The sequence below is a fragment of the Esox lucius genome, chromosome 21 (assembly GCF_011004845.1).
Source record: "Esox lucius isolate fEsoLuc1 chromosome 21, fEsoLuc1.pri, whole genome shotgun sequence".
NCBI lineage: Eukaryota > Metazoa > Chordata > Actinopteri > Esociformes > Esocidae > Esox > Esox lucius.
In genome coordinates this window covers 5,309,605-5,320,164 of record NC_047589.1, presented here as the reverse complement: position 1 = coordinate 5,320,164, position 10,560 = coordinate 5,309,605, and positions in this window count along the sequence as shown.

The window sequence follows — 10,560 nt, the reverse complement described above, 5'->3', positions numbered from 1 at the left end:
CGCAACCAGGACGGAATCCGCATTGTTCCTCTTCAATCTGAGGTTCGACTATCTGCTGAACCCTCCTTTCCAGTACCTTTTGAGTAGACTTTCCCAGGGAGGCTGAGAAGTGTGATACCCTTGTAATTGGCACACACCCTCTGGTCCCCCTTTTTGAACAGGGGAACCACCACCCCACTTCCACGCAATGTTGAAGAGGCGTGTCATCCAAGACATCCCCTCCACACCCAAAGCTTTCAACATTTCTGGACAGATCTTGTCAATCCCCGGAGCTTTGCCACTGTGGAGTTGTTTGACTACCTCAGTGACTTCTGCCATGGAGATTGACGATGCTTCCCCATCAGCCTCCAGCTCTGCCTTCACTATAGAGGGCGTGTTAGTGGGATTTAGGAGTTCCTCAAAGTGTTCCTTCCATCGCCCGATTACCTCCTCAGTTGAGGTCAACAGTGTCCCATCCTTACTGTACACAGCTTGGATAGTTCCCCGTTTTCCCCTCCTGAGGTGGAGTACGGTTTTCCAGAAACACCTTGGTGCCGACCGAGGTCCTTCTCCATGGCTTCCCCAAACTCCTCCCACACCCGCTGTTTTGCCTCTTTCACAGCAGAGGTCGCAGCCCTTTGGGTCTGTCGGTACACTGCAACCATCTCCGGAGTCCTCCGGGAATACATATCCCAGAAGGCCTCCTTCTTCAGTCGGACGGCTTCCCTGACCACTGGTGTCCACCAGGGTGTTCGAGGGTTACTGCCCCTTGATGCACCTAAGACCTTTAGACCACAGCTCCCCGCTGCAGCTTCGACAATGGAGGTTTTGAACATTGACCACTCAGGTTCAATGCCCCCAACCTCCACAGGGTTGCCAGAAAAGCTCAGCCGGAGGTGTGAGTTGAAGATCTTTCGGACGGGGGCCTCCTCCAGACGTTCCCAGTTCACCCGCACTACCCGTTTGGGTTTTCCCGGTCTGTCCAGAGTCTTCCCCCACCCCCTGACCCAACTCACCACCAGATGGTGATCGGTTGACAGCTCCGCCCCTCTCTTTACCCGAGTGTCCAAAACATGCGGTCTCAGATCCGATGACACGATCACAAAATCGATCATCGACCTTCGGCCTAGGGTGCTCTAGTACCATGTACACTTATGAGCATCCTTATGTTCGAACATGGTGTTCGTTATAGATAATCCATGACTAGCACAGAACTCTAACAACAAACGACTACTCGAGTTCAGATCAGGGAGGCCATTCCTCCCTATCACGCCTCTCCAGGTGTCTCCATCATTGCCCACGTGTGAGTTGAAGTCCCCCAGCAGAATTATGGAGTCCCCTACTGAAGCCCCATACAGGACTCCATTCAGGGTCTCCAAGAAGGCCAAATACACCGAACTGCTGTTGGGGGCATATGCACAAACAACAGTCAGAGATTCCCCCCCCACAACCCGTAGGCGTAGGGAGGCGACCCTCTCATCCACTGGGGTAAACTCTAACATAGCGGCACTCAGCCGGGGGCTTGTGAGCGCCTCACACCCTGGGCAACTCCAGAGAAGAATGAAGTCCATCCCCTATCCAGGAGTACGGTTCCAGAACCGAGACTGTGAGTGGATGTAAGCCCCACCAGATCTAACTGATAGCACTCCATCTCCCTCCCAAGTTCCGGCTCCTTCCCCCACAGAGAGGTGACGTTCCACGTCCCCAGAGCCAGCCCCTGCCGCCCGGGTCTGGTCCGTCGAGGACCCTGGCCTTCATTGCTACCCATATGGCAGCACACCCAACTCCAGCGGTTCCTCCCATGAGTGGTGGGCCCATAGGATGGAGAGGGGGGTGCCACGTTGCTTTTTCTGGCCTCATCCTCCTCTGCACATCCGCTCATCTCAGAAATGGACAGCAAGATGGATTGTGAGAATCAACAGACAACCCAATTAAATACTGACATTGAGACACACAGAGAAATCTTCCTTCAACAATGCCACACATGGATTGCAACTTACCCCCCAGTGAGGAGCTTGACCTTTTGATTAAGTGGTCAGGACCCCATTCATCAGAACAAATGAGGAGGATCAGGGCTGTTCACGTGAACAACACCACGGCAGGACTCAGTACAGCATGGCTGCGACTAGAAGAATGTTATGGCTCCCCAGAAATAATAGTGAAAACTCTCTTTGAGAAGCTGTAAAGGTTTCCCAAGATCAGCAATAAAGACCCCCTAAAACAGAGAACTTACCTGGGCTACGTACCTGGGCTTTCGTACCTTGACTTATTTCAATGTTGAATCCCATAGTGGAAAAACTACCATAAGGGCTGCAAGAGAAATGGTGGTCAAAGGGTAGTGAATACAAGCTTCAGAACCAGCTTCATTTCCCACCATTCTCTATCTTTGTTAATTTTGTATGCAGAGAGGCCTATGTACACAACGACCCCAGCTTTACCCTCAGTTCGCCTGGTGCCACAACTGCGAAAATGGGTATGAAAATGAGTATGTTCACCCCCAAATTCTTGTTTCCTCTCACAAAACAGAGATCCCGCCCACATTGTCCATCACTGCAGAGACCTCGAACAGCAAGCTAAATGTTGAAAAATGGTGTCCTATCCACAAAAAGTCCCACACACTCAAACAATGCAGAGGCTTTAGAGCCAAGTCTTTGGTGGAGCACAAGGCATTTTTTTAAGAAAATATGAAATGTTTCAGGTGCTGTTCTTCAAGCAACCACCTAACGAAAGACTGCAAGCTAGCTATTAAGTTCACAGAATGTGACAGCAGTGGACACATCGCGGCTCTCCATCTAGGCCCATCTCCATGGACAGTTGAACACCCCCTACATGGAGCATGGCAGGGAGGACAGAAGAGAGTCATCACCAGCTGTTAACTCCAAGTGCACAGATGTTTGCGGAGAATGCAACAGCTGCCGTTTGTGCAAGAAAATCTGCCTCATCAAAGTGCACCAAAAGGGCAACCTAATGAATCAGTCAAGGTCTATGCAAAACTCGATGACCAAAGTAACCGGTCACTTCCCAGGTCAGAGTTTTTCAACATTTTTGACATTGAGGGAACCGTCTCATCATACACTTTGCGCACATGTGCTGGAAGAAGGGCTATTGATTTTGTACCCCAGCCGTTAGATGGAAGTTGTAGTGTTATTCTTTCCACACTTATTGAATGCAACCACATCCTAGATGATCGGTTGGAAATTCCCACGCCAGACACTGTTAATCACCACCTCCATCTTAAGCCTATTGCTCACCTTATCCTGCCTCTTGACCCAGATGTCCAGATTCTACTTCTGCTTGGCCAGGACATTCTTCAAGTGCACAAGGTGAGAGAACAACGTAATGGGTCTCACAGGTCTCCTTACGCTTGTTTGTTTGGGCGCAGTACACAGGCCCACAGCTGTCAATACTTACCACACTCATATTCTGGAAAATGGCCACCCATCTCACTTTAGCACATGTCAGAACCGCCTTCATCTGAAAGAGAAGCTCTCATCATCAGTACATTCCCCCCAAAAACATCTCAACCCATACAAATGCTGACTTTAAATTCAGGAATGTCCTCTTTGGGTAGCACTATATTTGAAAAGATGAAGACAAACATCGTTGCTCCATCTATTCAGGACAGGCTGTTTATTCAGCTAATGAACAATGAGATGTTCATCTGATGACGCAAAAAGTTGGGTGGCCCCTCTTCCCTTTCACACACCCAGACAACATCTCCCTAACAACAGGGCAAGCTGTGAGTCATTTTGAGTCTCTCTGCTGCACACTGGAAAAAAAAACAGAAATTAAAGACTTTAGTGTCTTTTATATAGAGAATCTTTCGCCAAGATCACCTCGAGCTGGCTCCACCATTGAGAGAGTGCGAGGAGTGTTGGTACCTACTCTCATTCAGAGTGTAACACCCACACAAGCCAGGCCAAATAAGGGTCATATTCGATTCCAGCGCTTGCCACCTCGGCATGTCACTCAAAGATCTGCTTCTGACAGGACTTGATCTTAACAATAGCTTGGTTGGAGTCTTAATACGCTTTCGTCAAGAGCAAGTGGCAGTCACAGCGGACATTGAACAGATGTTTCACAGCTTCATTGTCAAGGAAGATCACAGGAACTTCCTTTGTTTCCTGTGGTTCAGAGTCAATGACACTACCAAAGATGTGGTTGAATACAGAATGAAAGTCCATGTATTCGGTAACAGCCCATCACATGCGGTTGTGATCTACGGCTATGTGGATGATGGACTAACGTCGCTGCCTTCGGCCACAGAAGCTATTCATCTGCTCAAGGCAGCCCACGATATGCTTGCAACAACGAACCTGAGGCTCCTCAAAATCGCATAAATAAACTACTGTCATGTGAGCATTCCCATCCAGAGATTTTGCTAAAGATTTGAAAGGCATTGACATAGATGTTGACTTCCTCCCTGTCCAGTGTAGTCTTGGTTTGGCTTGGGACCTCGAGAAAGACACCTTCACATTTCGTGTGCCCAATTGTGAGAATCCATTCCCGCGTAGAGGAGTATTTGCAACTGTGAACAGCTTGTCCGACCCCCTAGGCTTAATAGCACCAATTACTATCCAAGGGAAACTCCTACTGAAAGAACTCACACAGACTCTGTGTGAGAGAGTCTGAGTGGAACACCTGGAAAAACATGTTGCAGAACCTTGCATAGTTTCAAATTCCTCGTGCCTACACAGCAACTTCCTTCTCTAATGCCCGACGTAGATAAATTCACATATTTTCTGATGCCTAGTTAGCACCTCTGTCAACTCACACCATTTCCAGACTGGAGTTGGGTGCCGCAGTCCTGGCGGTAGACGTTGCAGAGCTGATCATAAGTGAACTGGATGTCAAACTTGACACGCTGGAGTTTTATACTGACATCAAAGTTGTGTTTGGGTACATCTATAATGAAACTAGGAGGTTTTATGTTTACATCAGCAATCGGGTGCAGCGCATGAGGAACTTATCTCATCCTCAACAGTGGCATTATCCCACCAACCAGAACCCAGCAGAAGTTGCTAATAGGCCAGTGACTGCCGCTCAACTCTCAGACACTATTTGGTTCTCAGGACCTCCTTTCCTCCTGCACCCAGTAGAACCAGACACACAAGAAAACTCCCCTGACCTCATCGATCCCGATTTTGACATAGAGGTGAGAGCCCTTGTCCCCACATGTAGTGACTTGAACAACAATCTTGGTTCTCATCACTTCGAAAGATTTTCTACATGGAAGTGTCTCATCAGAGCAATATCGACGCTCATCCACATTGCGCAGTGATTCAGGGATTCTACAGTCAAGCATAAAGGAAGGTGTGGTGGGTGGCACCACTCAAAGCCTTCAGGTGAGGTCTCATCACAAGCAAGATGTCATCATTCAGTGCATACAAAAAGAAGCATACAAAAGTGAGATTGCCTGCCTTTAAAAAAGGAAAAGAAGTTCCCAAGAACAGTTCTTTGAAGAAGCTCAGTCCTGTACTGGATGATAAGGGACTGCTGCGGGTAGGTGGTAGGCTTCAGCATGCCGAACACGACCTGTCAGAGAAACACCCTGTTGTTATTCCTGGCCACAGTCATGTTGCCAATCTGCTCACAAGACACTACCACGACAGGGTTCAGCATCAAGGACGTGTCTTCACTGAAGGTGCTCTTCGGTCTAATGGAATATAGCCAAAAGGTGTGTCACCAGCATTCTACATCAATGCATCACCTGCAAAAAGCATTGTGGGAAGGTAGCAGAACAGAAGATGGCAGATCTTCCCCCCGATAGACTTAGTATGGAACCACCGTTTACAAATGTAGGTGTAGATGTTTTTGGCCCTTGGAACATTTCTACTCGCCGCACTCGGGGAGGAACCACAAACAGTAAGAGATGGGCAGTGCTTTTCACGTGTCTCCGTGTGCGTGCCGTGCACATTGAACTGATTGAGACCTTGGACACTTCCAGGTTTATCAGTGCCCTCCAATGCTTCTTTGCTCTGCTTGGACCAGAGAAGCTGATCCGTTCTGACTGCGGCACACATTTCAAAGGAGCATGTAAAGAGCTGCAGATGATATTGCAAGACACCAATGAACCCAGCCTCAAAACACCATATTAGTGGAGAAGGGTGCACCCTAACCCACCTCATTTTTCTCATATGGGGGGTGTGGGAAAGAATGATTGGTATCTCGAGAAGGATCCTAGATGTCATGCTCTCACAAATCAACCCTTCATGCCTCACTCATAAAGTGCTCTCTACCCTCATGGCGGAGGTTACGGCTATTATCCTGACCGACGCCAATTCACTGTTCCTTCTGACTCCTAACACAATTCTGACACAAAGGATCTTTCTCCTTTTGGGAGAAGTGGAGGCTGGAGTTTCTTTTTACACTTCAAAGCCGCAGTAAAAGGCAGGATAGTCGACTGAACGTCAAAATGGGGGACGTAGTTCTGCTGAAAGATGATCAGGTGAAAAGGAACCAGTGGCCTATGGTACTTGTCACTGATGCCACTCCAGAACGCGATTGACTAGTCAGAAAGCTTGAACTTAAAGTCATGAGAGGTGGGACTGTAAAAACCTTCCTGAGACCTATTACAGAGGTAGTTGTACTTATGTCTCCGTAAACAGGTTTTTTGTTTGTCATTTACATCTGTCTTTCAGACCGTAAGTAATTGCCAGTGGTATTATGTTCAATACCAAGCGGGGAGTGTTATAATAAGCAATGCAAGCAAATGCTCTTTAACACCATATAGTGGTTATTTGTATAATGCATTGGCTAAAGTCAATGAGTTCTAATTCCTGTAAATTTGTCATTGGTTAATTTGGTCACAAGGCAAGGTTAAGTGTCATCCTGTCTTAATCAGCTCCATTTTACTTAGCTCCATCCTTTATCCAAGAAAGAATATTTCTGCTCTCTTTTGCCATCCACCTTTGTTGTTCCTTGGAGAAGCTATGCTTGTAAGTAATGTTGCATGTTATCTTCGCTAAAATCAATCTGGGTGTATATATTTTTTTTGTTATATGTTTTTACATTTCTGTAGTTTGGAAGGAAAATAGCTGACCTCATGATTATTTGACAATAGTGATAATTCAACCTATCTAGCTCAATTGATGGTTAGGAACAGTTAGGAAACAGTTCATTTAAAATATGTCCAAAAACAACAGCCAGAATGTTTTCCTAATATAAAAAACCAATAAAAACAGATTAAAAAAAAGATCTGTGTTCTGGGTGAAAATCACCAGTAAAACATTGGTTACCAATAAAACATTATTGGACGTCTGTTATGGACATTTTGAACTAAGGTGCATTTGAGAAATGTCTGTCTTACCATTGGCTGGTATTTACATCTTTACTTTTATTGTGACACACATGTCTGTATAATATCAGAGGATTATTAGGTATTTGGGCCATGTCCTCCTGCCTAGACAAAGAAGGGTGTCAATCTTTTGTTCCTCAGGAATGTGGTCCTTGAGGGGAGTAAGGTCAGTTGGCCCCTTTAGGTAAACACAACAGTAAACATTATGGCAGGAAGGATAAGGTGGGGGGACAGCCCGCCCTTTGGGTAAAACCTATGTGAGTATCGGGTATCGCACACCTGTCCAGTTGGGTTCCCTCACGTATAGACTCTTGGGAATTAGATTAGATATTCTCTCACATGCAACAGAATTTTGAGAACCTCGAATGTGTTAAACTACTGGCATACATTGTTTTAATATCTCTGTTAATGATCACTTTTTCTTAGTTTGTATCTTGTCTTTCTGTTTTTAACTTCTTATCAAAGGGTTTTTCTAGATTTTATATAAATACAAGTTTATATTATGAGAGCAAGACAAGACAACAATAAAACATGTAACATCCAAAATCAACCATTATTCTGCATACATAAATGTGACTTCATCACTCCCTGTTCTGGTGCCAACAATTCAACTCTCAAAACAGGATGATATGAACTATTGAGAACATTTCACTTACCTCTATTGTGCACGTAGTTCAGTCAGCCAGAGAGAATTGAAAAGCCCCACCTGGGGTGCCAAATTGTGGAAAATGGAAACATTTTCGCAATTTATTATGAAAAGAGACTCAACAGTCGTTCGTACAACAGTTGATTATTTCAGTTTAATTACATGGATCCACGGGAACAATCGCTTTTACAAAACAGAGTATAAGTACAGAGACCAACAGAGTAGTGCCATAACAGTTGTTCTGATTATACATTATTACTTTCACCTCTTTATACCCTTCCTTGTCATCTCCCAAAAGTATTATCTCTCTTATGCTATAATATACATACAAAAATAAGTCGTCGTACTAATCGGAAAACAAGATAGGACCCTATACTGTCATGGCAACCATAGTTCTAGGTCAGAGTTAACAGACCTCCTGATCTGAGCTACCCCTGGTCTCTGTCCTGCCCAAATCGAAGGATACAGAGGAGACACAGGCAACTTCACCTTGGAGACATCTGTAGTTGGATCATAGATAAGATAGGTTTGAGGCCTGGCGCCTTGGTTGTGGCCATAATCACTTCTAAGAACAGGGCATGCTGACTTAGGCCTTCTTCTATCCATGGCAACCATGAAGTCTAAAGCATATTCAGGCCTAGTCTAAAACAGTCCATTTATTGCAATTAATTTGCTGAATAATGGGTAAATAAGGATATGGTAATAAATTAATCCTTTACATCAGCCAGGTCAGGAGATTCTGTGTGCTCTCCATTGTGAATGCCAAGATGACTTAGCTGAGTTATCGAGCAAAACTTAGTACACATGTAAGGAATAACAGAAGTATGTTCCCTGCACCTTTTTACACACTTATTCCTTCATACATGGGACTAGCATGATTACTTCTAATCAAATATCCAACAAACAGACTGAACAGTCACATTCTCATAATCACTATCCATCCCAACAAATTCGTTCTTACTTTGCTAAACCAAATCAAAATGGTAAGATGTATTCTACTCAACCATAACCCTGTTAGATTTTACATCAAACAAACAATTTCCAAACAAATACTGTAAATGGACACTAAGGGCCATAACATATGCCAAGTTTATCCAGCACACAAATACAGCTCCTGAAATAATTTAGAGACCACTGCACCTTTTACTTTCCAAACTGTCGAAAAGGAAGGTTTTGAGTGAGGAAGAGAAGTGTTAAAATTAAGAGACCACTGCAAATTGAAGGCTTCTGCAGTAGCTAATTGGCTCCACATGCTATAGTGGTACAGTGCTGTAGTGGGGGTTTGAAACTGTGTAGCATAATAATGTAACAGATAATGGATGATGAATGATCATGATGGGGAACGTGATCTAGGAATGTTTTCTAACATTATTAAAATCTGACCTCTACTGTCCAGTGTTCCATGTCACTGTATCTTCCCCCTCAACACCTGCAGTAGGTCCCAGCTGTAACAGTTCAGTCACTGTGCAGTCTGACTGAGGGAGGTTTTTGTACGGCTCTGTATCACTGTGTGAACACCCAGACACTGTTGGGATAGTGTTCACTCTGACAGTAGTAATCTCCTGCATCTTCAGTCTGGACTCCACTGATGGTCAGAGTGAAGTCACTATAATCTCCACTACCACTGAATCTAGGTGGAGTCCCAGACACATGTGTCTTAGCATAATAAATTAAGAGTTTAGGAGCTCCTCCAGGTTTCTGTTGGTACCAGTGCAGTTCGGGATAAGAGCCTCCTGCATCATACACATTACTGCTGGTTCTACATTTCAGAGAGACTGTCTGTCCTGGGAGAACAGCTTCAACTACAGGAGTCTGAGTCACAATGTACTGACCCCTGGATTCTGAAAAATGAAATAATTACACCCATAACTGAAAATAAAATACAGAAATAAATAGTAATTAATTCCTTTGTGTAGATTAAATCATATTTCAACAATACATTTAAGAAATCTTACCCTTGAAGCAAAAAGCAAGTGTCCAGATAAAAATGGTTGTTGTGTGTCCAGTTGTCATGAAGGACAGCTCTCAGTCATGAAGTGTTAAACTCACAGGGTTATAAACACTCCCAGATCACTGAATCATGCTGTCTATGTAGAGCATCATCACTATGCAAATAAGATTCTGGTCTTCTCCCCATCAAACATTGTTCAGTAAATGGTAATCATGAAAACTGAGAGTCCATTACAATCTGGTGATCTTTCTCTCCAAATGTTCACCCAACAATCAACAATGTAAAATTAACTGCTGAAAAAGGGAATAAATACATTGTGTGTTTTTGGTTTAAAAGCTATAACGTGATTTGTATCAATGTTGTTTGCTAAGACAATACTATAAGAAAATATAATTGTGTAACAAAAATACAGTATATTATTTCTCAATATTCATGTTTCCTGTCATGTCTTCAGTTATTCACACCAGGTCCCAATCGTTTCATTAGTATGTGTTTAAATGTTTCCCCTCTGCTCGCCACATAAGTCGATCACTGTTATGTTGTTACTTTCATGTGTACGTCCCACAAGTAACCGGTGAGTGCCTCCGTTTTGCTGTTTGAAGTCAGCCCCTTTACTTTCTTACGTTTGTTGTTTGTATTCTGTGTTTTTGTTTCTCCTTAAAAACCAACTTCACCTGCATTTGGCCT